Source organism: Trichosurus vulpecula, chromosome 1, assembly GCF_011100635.1.
Source record: "Trichosurus vulpecula isolate mTriVul1 chromosome 1, mTriVul1.pri, whole genome shotgun sequence".
NCBI lineage: Eukaryota > Metazoa > Chordata > Mammalia > Diprotodontia > Phalangeridae > Trichosurus > Trichosurus vulpecula.
In genome coordinates this window covers 118,547,701-118,558,396 of record NC_050573.1, presented here as the reverse complement: position 1 = coordinate 118,558,396, position 10,696 = coordinate 118,547,701, and the positions used below count along the sequence as shown (strand labels likewise).

The window sequence follows — 10,696 nt, the reverse complement described above, 5'->3', positions numbered from 1 at the left end:
TATCATGGGGAGGGACCACAGGCATGATGGAGGAGTCAGGAGGAATGTAGAGAAATGAAGAGAGCTGTCTAGTAAGTGACTAAGCTGACATGATGCACCTGGGGGAAAGAGTGAGATAGCATGCCTCATTAAACAGATTCTGTTTCACCCTAGCCTCACAGCCCAGTTCAGTGGGCAAATTAGCTCTTCCCAACTATCGCCAAATAAGTAATAAATGATAATGTTGTATGCATGCACTAAAACTATTACATACTGATTCTACTAGGCCTCCTCTTCAGGTCTCAGGGTCTCTAGCATGTTAAGGAGTTTGGGATTAAAATACTTTGCCTGTGGGTCTTTTTCACTACGGAGGAGATGGAGAACACCCCTTGGTTGATGGAAGATTGAATGGATGCCTACATATGATCTCAAGTCAGAACAGCTCAGAGAGAAACACGAGAATCATTCTCTTCCTCTACCTACCCTCATACACAAATGGGAACAATGTTCCACAAGCTCATGTGGTAGTGGGGAAAATGGAAACTCACTTGCTGAGGTGAACAAAGTTCTGGCCACAGTGCTATGTCCCCTACACTGTAGCTTTGAAAGTCACCTTGCCTAAATCTAAATGGTTCTACCTATTGCAGCTCCTTGGCTAGTCCAGGGAATCTGTTGTTCTTAGTTCTGTCTATGAATGAATGAAAAATGAAAAAGTATTTACTAACTGCTTACTATGTATCAGATACTTTGCTGAATCCTGAAAATGTAAATGCCGACAAGTAAAACAATTTCTAATGATACAATTCAACATATAAAGGGAGAATGGGGTCATGGAAAGGACAGTGGAATCATTCGGAAAAGGCTTGGAAGTGGCATGGCAGCCTGAGTCTCCCATGTTTCACAGGCAAAAAAGCTCACTACTCAAGGGCTAAGATCTGAGCAGGCAGAGCCCAATTTAGGGGTGGATGGTATGGGAGGAGGAAGGGAATGTGAACGATGGCCAGAGTGCAGGGGGCATGATTTGGAAATAACTTGGAAGTGGTCTCTTTACCTACTTCTTGGCTCCACTTTTTGTCTTCCTTCAAGCTGGATAGACCACTGCTTTGCTGGTACATTCTGCTGCTACACCTGTCATTAGCTAAAGTCTTGTGCTCTTCCAGCTTCTTACCTGTATTCTGTTTAAGCTGTACTCTGCTCTTGCTTCTTTCCATGACTGATACCTCGGTGAAATAGGTCTTTCCAAAATGTAATGTCTGCAAATCAGCCTAGAGCTTCCGCAGGCCACAAAAGAACCGCTTAGGTATCTGCGACACTTTCTAGCTTTTCACTGCCTTCTCAGTGGAAGTTTCCTGTCTTTAGTATTAGTTAATTTAGGTAGATGAATTCTTTTAACTTTTTCTTTGTCTCAGGATGCAGGAAGGGTGCCCCATGGTCACGCTGAAGTAAGAGAGAAATACTTTTAATGTATTTTTTAAAATTTCCCATTTTTCCTCCATCCTAGGGCATGTTCTCATGTTAGTGAATCTCTGGCAATGATCTACATTTAATGATGGGCTGAACCAATCTCACTGCACCCTCAGTTCAGCTTGTCCTCCTACTATATACCCCTCCTTCCATCACTGCAGCCCTCTATCTTCCTTTCATGTTCCATCCTCCCCAATTAGAATGTAAGCTTCTTGGTTTTCTTATACATTATATATCCTTAAGACTTAACATAGTGCCCAGGACATAGTAAAGATTAATAAATGTGTTCCCTCCCTCTCTCTCTCTCTCTCTCTCTCTCTCTCTTTCTCTCTCTCTCTCTCTCCCTCTCTCCTCTTTTTGTCTGTTTCTCTCTATCTCTCTCTGTGTCTTTCTCCTCTCTTTCTCCCTCTCTCCTTCTCTCTATCCTTCTCCTCCTTCCTCCCCACATCTCCTCTCCTCCTCCTGTCTTGTTCTCCTGTGTTAATATAATTTCAATTTTTATTTGAAATAGAAGAGAGATTGCCTATGGATGGTTAAATCCTTCATATTCTCCCATTTGCAGATAACATTACATGGGTTACATGAAGCTACACAATAATACAGACACTCTTCAATAAGATCCAAAGTAGCTCAAAAGGGATTAACTGAATCTACATGAGGAAAGCCAGTGGATGAAGAAGGCATGGTGCCTTCTCCAAAGAGATCAAAGAAAGAGGAAAATGACTCATATATAAGAAAATATTTATAGCAGCTCCTTTTTTGTAGTAGCAAAGAAAAGGAAACTGAGTGCCTATCAATGACTGAACACATTGTATATGAATGTAATGAAATACTATTATGCCCTAACAAATTACAAAGAGGATGTTTTGTTGTTTTTTTAGAAACTTGAGAGAACTTTTATGAGCTGATACAGAGTGAAGTGAATAGAAGAATCTATGCAATGACACCAACATTGTAAGGACAAGTAACTTGGAAAACATGAACTCTGATTAACAAAATGACCAACTGAAACAGTAAGGCAATAATAACAATGTAGATGATAATTGTCAAAGTGCCTATGTAGTTCTGTAGCGCAAAGTATACAAGACTCTCCATGTAGAAAGTAGAAGAAGTAAACCATTTATTCAGACACCAGAAAACCATATCCCATAACCAAATGTTCAGCTTCCACAGCCAGTCAGCCCACCTTATCACAACAGCAAGGAACTTAAAACACCATATCACAGCCTATAGCCTCGTTATCCCAAAACCTCTCTGACCTCCTGCTGGGGTCTTCCCCAAAACAAACTCACAGTACAGCTAAGTCAGCCTGTTCAGCTCTAACAATCACGAGGGCAGCCATTAGCAGCCATTAGTAGCTGTAACATCTTTTTCTCTCTCAGCATTTTCTGTGACATAACTTCTTTTTTTTTGTCAGGAAGGTCCTCCCACCACATATGTCTTAGGCTTCCTGTGACATAAGCAGGTCACATGGCCTATTAATAGGTAGGAAAGATCTTCAAATCCAAATTGCTACTACACCAACCATGATTGTGGAGGATCAGTAAAGAAGCATGCAAGCTACCTCCTGACATAAAGGCAATGGAATCAAGGTAGAGAATAAGAAATATATATTCTTTGGATATGGTTAATATGATAATTGGCTTTACTTGACAATGCATATTTGTCACACATGTCTTCCCTTCCTTCCTCCCTCCCTCCTTCCCTTCCTCCCTTCCTTTTCTCTTTTCATTTCAGGGAGAAGTAGGAAGGAGAAAAAGTAGCTATTTCTTCATTGAAAAATACGTTTTTTTAAATAAGGCATAATACCTTCATATGCATTTTGATGGCTATTCCATTGCATAAGTTCATTAGCATGCACATCTCCAGATAGACAACAGCTGAGTCTAGAGCTGAATAGGAGGGAATTTGTCTGAATTGTATTTCATAAATTGTCAGGCAGTCAATAATCATTTATTAAGCACCTACTATATGCCAGGCACTGGCCTAGTCACTGAGGATTCAAACAAAGGCAAAAGATAGTCCCTGCCTTTGAAGACCTCACAATCTACTGGGGGAGGCAACATGTAAACAAACTTATACAAAAAAAAGCTACATACATGATAAATGGGAAATAATCATCAGGGAGAGGCACCAGAATATACAGTTTCCAAGGTGTTCCCTGCTGTAAAAGCCAATCTTTCCAACTAAAATATTTCCCTAAAGATAATATATGGCTCAAAATCAAGGAACACCACCATCTTAGGAAAATCAAAACCATAGGTGATCCAAAAGACAAAGAATCACAGGGAGGTATAAGTAGGTTGAGATATATTATTATTGAGGTTGTCATAAAGGACAACAGAGACATGTCAGTTAGTATATGGAAGACCAGAAAAGGAGGTAGGTTCTTGCCGTGTAGAGTGAAGAATAACAAACAGCCTGAGAACTGCACTAGTAATCATGAGTTATTGAAGAACCAGGGAAGGTCCCTGGAGCAATGCATAGATCTTCTATAGAGGATCAGGAAAGACATGGGCATGATTTACATAAGATGAAAAGATGTATTTGTGTTGGTCATGAGCTGCTATAGAGGTATAAGCACAATCATAAGACCACGTAAGTGTTGAAGTAAATATAAAACTGTAAAATTAAAATGAATTAGGCAGGTTTCTAAGGTGATGTTTGTACCAAACTGAAGGATGGAGAAGTCTACAGGAGTGACATTTTTTAGGGACTGTGATATGATATCGTGAAAAGAGTATTGGCTTTGAAATCAGAGGACCTGGGTTAAATTCTGGCATCTACCACTTACTACTTGTATGATCTTGGCCAAATCATTTATCTCTCTGGTCCAAGTCCTCTGGTCCAAAAACATGGGTTTTTGACTAGGACAATGAAGCAATAAGCACTTATTAAGTTCCCAGTATGTGTGTGCTATGTGGTGGAGATACAGAGACTAAATTGGAAAATTCCTTGTCCTCAAGAACCTTAAACTCTCTTTTTTTAAAAAAAAATATTTTTCCAATTACACATAAAAACACTTTTCAGCATTCTTCTTGTTCTTGTTCTTCTTGTTCTTGTTCTTGTTCTTGTTCTTGTTCTTCTTCTTGTTCTTCTTCTTCTTGTTCTTGTTCTTCTTGTTCTTGTTCTTGTTCTTGTTCTTGTTCTTCTTCTTTTACAATTTTGAGTTCCAAATTCTCTTCCTTAAAAGGACCCACTGTACAAAAATATTTGTAGCAGTTCTTTTTGTGGTGGCAAAGAATTGGGGAATGGCTGAACAAGTTGTGGTATATGACTGTAATGGAATACTATTGTTCTGTAAGAGATGGTGAGCAGGCAGGTTGCAGGAAAACATGGAAAGACTTACATGAACTGATGCTGAGTGAAGTGAACAGAGCCAGGAGAATACCATACATAGTAACAGCAACATTGTTTGATGACTGACTTAGCACAACTTGTAATGATGTAAGACAATTCCAAGAGCCTCATGGTGGAAAATAATATCTACATCCAAGAAAGAACTATGGAGTCTGAATGCAGATTGAAGCATACTATTTTCTAATTTTTTCTTTCTTGTGGTGTTTCCCTTTTGTTCTGATCCTTCTTTCACCACATGACTAATGTGGAAAAATGATTAATATGATCATACATGTATAGTCTATATAAGACTGCATGCTGTATTGGGAAGGGGGAAAAATTAGAACTCAAAATCTTATAAAAGTAAATGTTGAAAACTAAAAAAAATAAAATAATTTTAAAACAAGCAAACAAATTCTCTCCCTCCCTCCCTTCTGTTCCCCCTCCCTGAGATGGCAAGGAATTTGATATAGGTTTTATATGTGTAGTTTTGCAAACATATTTCCATGTTACTCGTGTTGTGAAAGAAAACACAGACCGAAACAAAGACAACAGAAAAATAAAAGAAAGTAAAAAAAAGTTTGCTTCAATCTGCATTCAGACTCCCTCAGTTTTCTCTGAAAGTGGATAGCATTTTTCATCATAAGTCATTTGGAATTGTCTTAGATCATTATATTACTGAGAATAGCTAAGTCACTAACACTTGATCATTGTACAATATTGCAGGTAGTATGTAAAATGTTCTTCCGGTTCTGCTCAATTCACTTTGCATCAGTTCATGTAAGTCTTTCCAGGTTTTTCTGGCAGCCTCCTACTAATCATTTCTTATAGCACAATAGTATTCTGTCACAATCATATACTACAAATTCTTTGGCCATTACCCAACTGATGGGCATCCTCTCAATTTCCAGTTCTTTGCCACAACAAAAAGAGCTGCTAGAAGTATTTTTGGGAAAATAGGTCTTTTTCCTTTTCCTTTTCCTTTTTTATTTCTTTGGGATACATACCTAGTAGTGGTATTGCTGGATCAAACAAAGGATAGGTACAGTTTTATTGGCCTTTGGACATAGTTCCAAATTGCTCTACAGAATGGTTAGATCAGTTCACAACTCCACCAACAGTGCAATTTTCCCACATCCCCTTCAATATTCATCATTTTCCTTTTCTGTCACGTTAGCCAACCAGATAGGTGTGGGGTGATACCTCAGATTTTTTAAAATTTGCATTTTTCTAATAAATACTGTCTTGTGTATTTTTATGTGACTATAGATTTTTTTCATCTGAAAACTGCCTGTTCATATCCTTTGACCATTTATCAAATGGGAAATGACTTGTATTTTTATAAATTTGACTGACTCACCTCTATTTATTTGAGAAATGAAGCCTTTATCAGAGAAAGATGCTATAAATTTTTTTCATGGTTGTTATTGCAGTGTATTTCCCTCCATTCTAGTTTCTCTCATTTTTTCCTTCTCTCTCTCCTTTTACCCTGTCCCTCCTCGAAGGTGTTTTGCTACTGACCACCACCCAATTCAATCCACCTCCCCTTCTATAAGCACCCTCCCACCCCCTTATCCATTTCCCCTACTACTTCTCCATAAGGTAAGATAGACTTCTATACCCAACTGAATGTGTATGTTTTTCCTTCTTTGAGCCAATTTTTATGAGGATAAGGTTTAAGCATTGTTCATCCCCTCCATCTTCCCCTCCAGTGTAAAAAGTCCTTTTGCACCTCTTTTATATGAGATAATTTACCCCATTCTACTTCTCCCATCCTTCTTTCTCACCTTTTAATTTTTAGATATCATCCCATTATAGTCAGTTCACGCCCATGCCCTCTGTCTATGTATACTCCTTCTAACTGCCTTAATGAAAAAGTTTTTAAGAGTTAGAAGTGTCATCTTCCCATGAAGGAATGTATGTGAACACCTTAACCTTATTGACTCTTTTATGATTTCTCTTTCCTGTTTACTTTTTTATACTTCTTTTGAAACTTATATTTGAAGGTCACATTTTGAGTAGGTGGGAAATGTTGACTGGTGGGGGAGCTACTGTTGCTGCTGCTACTGCTACTGTTGTGAGGAAAGCTGAAGAGACACCACACGGTGTGCAGCTGGACCTCCACCAGAGTCCAAGGGCACTTTTCTACCATCACAATCAGCTGCACTCATTTTGGATTTCTTTGACTTCCCCATCATGCCCCTATGATCCAATTAATCCTTGGTATGCACACCTCATTACTACCCTCTGCCCCTCTGCTTGGAGGATGGAGCCATGAACTATCAACTTACATTTAAGGAGAGAAGGCGGGTCACTCTTGCAGCTGCATCAGAAATCTGAGCAGGATGGCTTGGTTATTTTATTTACCAAAGCTGATTGAAGCAGATACATGTGAAGTCATTGGGAGGTGAACCATCTCCAATTCAACAGTTTTACATGTGGCACCCATAAAAGATGGAGCTGAAAACTCGGAAAGCTTCTTAGCCATTTAATGAAAATTCATACACAATGTGCCATCAAGGCAAAGAGGAAACATTCAGAGACTGAAGATAGTTTCATCTGTATGAATAGAAAAAAACACAGGAGAATGAAACTAGCTTGTTTCTTTAATTAAAAATCATCAAGGGAAAGATACCTAAGGAAGAGACAGAAAATCCTTCCTAGAGGAATGCAATAGAATTCATAGATAAAAACTTGATTGCACCAACACCTTGGACAGGAGAAAAGCCCAGTTAAACAGATATCTCCACTAAGACAGAAAAGTCAAGTAAATGGAGAAGCTGGTAGGTATGAAATGACAAATCAGCATGTAAAACGAAGTGGAAAACTAGAAGATAATACTGCCACTGGGAGTCCTCCAAGGACTACATTGTTGGACCATTTTTCCTCCTGTCTTCAGCTTTTTCTCACCAGCAAATAGAAATTGAACATGAGGATCAGATTCCCCTGGACAACCTGTGGATGCTAAAGAAATAGTAAAACAGCTTGATATGGAACAGGTAGATGAAATCACTCCCAGTGCAACTACATCAGCAAAGAGAACAGCTTATTCAAATTAAGCAGTCCAAATCAGACATACAATAAATGATGGTATAGAAGAAGTGGAAGAAATAGCTAATTGTGATATACCACCTCTTATAGCACCTATGTCTCCACATAGTGGTTATTCATCAGCCCATGCAGAAGCAACCTATGAAGATGATTGGCAAGTATTTGACCCCTATTATATTTTCAAGCATGTTTCCCTATTGACAGAGGAACAACTTTGAAAACAGAAAGTACACCAGAATTTTTCCTAGTCTTAGACTTGGATGAAACACTAGTGCGCTGTAGTCTAAATGAACTAGAAGATGTGCGCTCACTTTTCCAGTCCTTTTCCAAGATGTAATTTATCAGGTTTATGTGAGATTAAGACCATTCTTCAGGGAATCCCTGGAACGTATGTCTCGAATTTATGAGATCATTCTTTTTACTGCTTCTAAGAAGGTATGTGAAGACAAGTTCCTGAACATGCTAGAGCCTAAAAAGCACCATCTTTTCTGTGAACATTCAGTGTGTGTACAAGGTAAACATCCTTGGAAGAGATCTTTTGAAAACTATCATAATTGGCAATTCAGCACAAGCCTTTGCCTACCAGCTTTCTAATAGAATCCCTATAGAAAGCTAGTTCATGGATAAAAATGACAATAAACTCTTAAAATTGATAACTTTTCTGGAGAAACATGTAGAACTGAATGAGGATGTTTGACCTCACGTCAGAGACAGATTTTGTTTGCATGACTTGCTTCTCCCAGATTAAAGATGAAGATTTTTTTCAAATTACTGAAGGGGGAAAAATGCAAGCTCCTTTTAGGCTGGAGCAAAAACATTGCCACTACTGTTGACATTTTGTGTTTTTGTACCCTGCCTTGCTTTTCTTATCTTTGGTGCTCAACAATAATCAAGGGTTACAGAAAGAGACTTTTTACATACATGCATACATACACACACACACACACACACACACACACACACATATATATATATATATATATATATATATATATGTGTGTGTGCATTTATATGTGTGTGTATCAGATTGAATACATAAAGTAGGTAGGCTACAAAAGAAAATTCTTTAGAACCAGTGCAACTCCAGTGAAAAAAAAATATGTCCAGAACATCTGTACTTTATAAAGAATTTTGTTTCTGCCACTAGTAGTTTGACCTGAATTTTATGATAATAAAAGAGATGAAAATGGACTTTTATTTTTTCTCTGCTTGATGCTCTAAGTGGGTTTGTAGCCACTTTTCTATTACTTTAAGATTCTCATTTCAACAGGAAAGGCCATTAAACCCTGTTTTATTTTTCCTATTAAGGTTTACATTTTTGTAAAACTTTTTACATTTTTGACCTGTATTAGAACACAATTTCATTATGCATTCTTTTTAGCTGAGGTACTTCATGGTTTTCTGGAAATAGCCAAAATTTAGTTTTTTATTATACAATTTAACGATCACTTTCCTGCTTTGTCTGCCTGCATACCATATATTTGTTTAAAAATATTCTCTAGTTTTAGTCCATGTAAGTTTCATTTAGAAATACCTGCATTTATATTTTGTTTCTGTAATGTTCTATTGTAATTGAAATCTTTTCAAAAATCAAAAGACTGGTAGATAAGAATATATGAATCACTAACATCAAAAGATTTAAACCATCCTGATGGCATGTATTCTAGATAAGTCTTGCCTCAGACTATGCAGTGCACACAAATCTTTGAGGGGAATATGTTTGCTCAACTGCTGATGCGATTTACTTGCTGCTGCTTTTGGTTTTCCCCAGGAATGAAGGGATCTGCACAGTGGCTCAGTATTTCTAGCTGTTTTGCATGGGCTGGTTGTACCTCTGTTATACTATTGTAACAATCAGTTCAAACCCAGTGTATTAGTCTAGGTACCTCATAGGAACTCTGCACACTTCTGGGGTACAGAGCACCCCAATGCCTCCGGTGCTGTGAATATGCTATCATAGTATTTTTCTATGTTATATGGAGGCTTTTTGTGGAAGGTAGAATTTGTAAAAGTATACTTGGCCTCTCAACTGCATTAACATGCCATGGGCTCAGACCATTTTTGTGCAAAGGATATAAAAAATGGCACTTTTTCTACAGAGAAGTTTGATATTTTGTATGCTTATTAAGAAAGTAGAGTATTGGGAATTAAAGGTGGACAAATGATTATTGAGGAGTATGTCAATTAATTTTTATGTATATTACCTGTTTATTTATACAATTTTATTGTATAAATTATATGCAACTTCATTTGCAAATGAGTCCTTAAAATAAGGAAATTCTTCCAGGAAAACATTTAATTTTTGTATTTTTTATTTTAAAGGCATTAGTTACATCAATTTTCAGTGTATTAATGAAGAATTTAACTTTTTATCAAATTGAGTGTTTTCTTACTACACTATCTGTTGTATATGTAGTTAGTACACTGTCACAGAACTGTTTAAAAAATTCAATATGTGGAAAAAACCTCTTTTGTGGAAAATCTTTATTCATTAAAACAATCGTGGTAGATTTTCTGCAAAAAAAAAGTAAAAAGCACTTGCAATTCAGGATATGGGTTTTTTTTATTTAAAGAAAGGTATTTTACTTGCAGGAAAAGATACTACATTTTTTTTCAGGGAGGAAGGTGGGGCAATTGGGGTTAAGTGACTTGCCCAAGGTAACACAGCTAGTAAGTATGTCAAGTGTCTGAAGCCAGCTTTGAACTCAGGTCCTCCTGACTCCAGGGCCCATGCTCTATTCACTGCTCCACTTAGCTGCCCCTACAGATTCATTTTAATGAGAATCTTTGAAATGTATTTTTCTTTAGGGTATCTGGGCATTTTTGTTTGTCTTCTGTCTTTATCGAAATAAAATGTACATAA

General features: G+C 37.4%; 1 pseudogene; it reads left to right on the top strand.

Annotated features, from left to right (window-relative positions):
• Positions 1-7,236: 7,236 nt before the first annotated feature.
• LOC118834585 lies at positions 7,237-8,581 on the top strand (annotated as a pseudogene).
• The last annotated feature ends 2,115 nt before the right edge of the window (positions 8,582-10,696 follow it).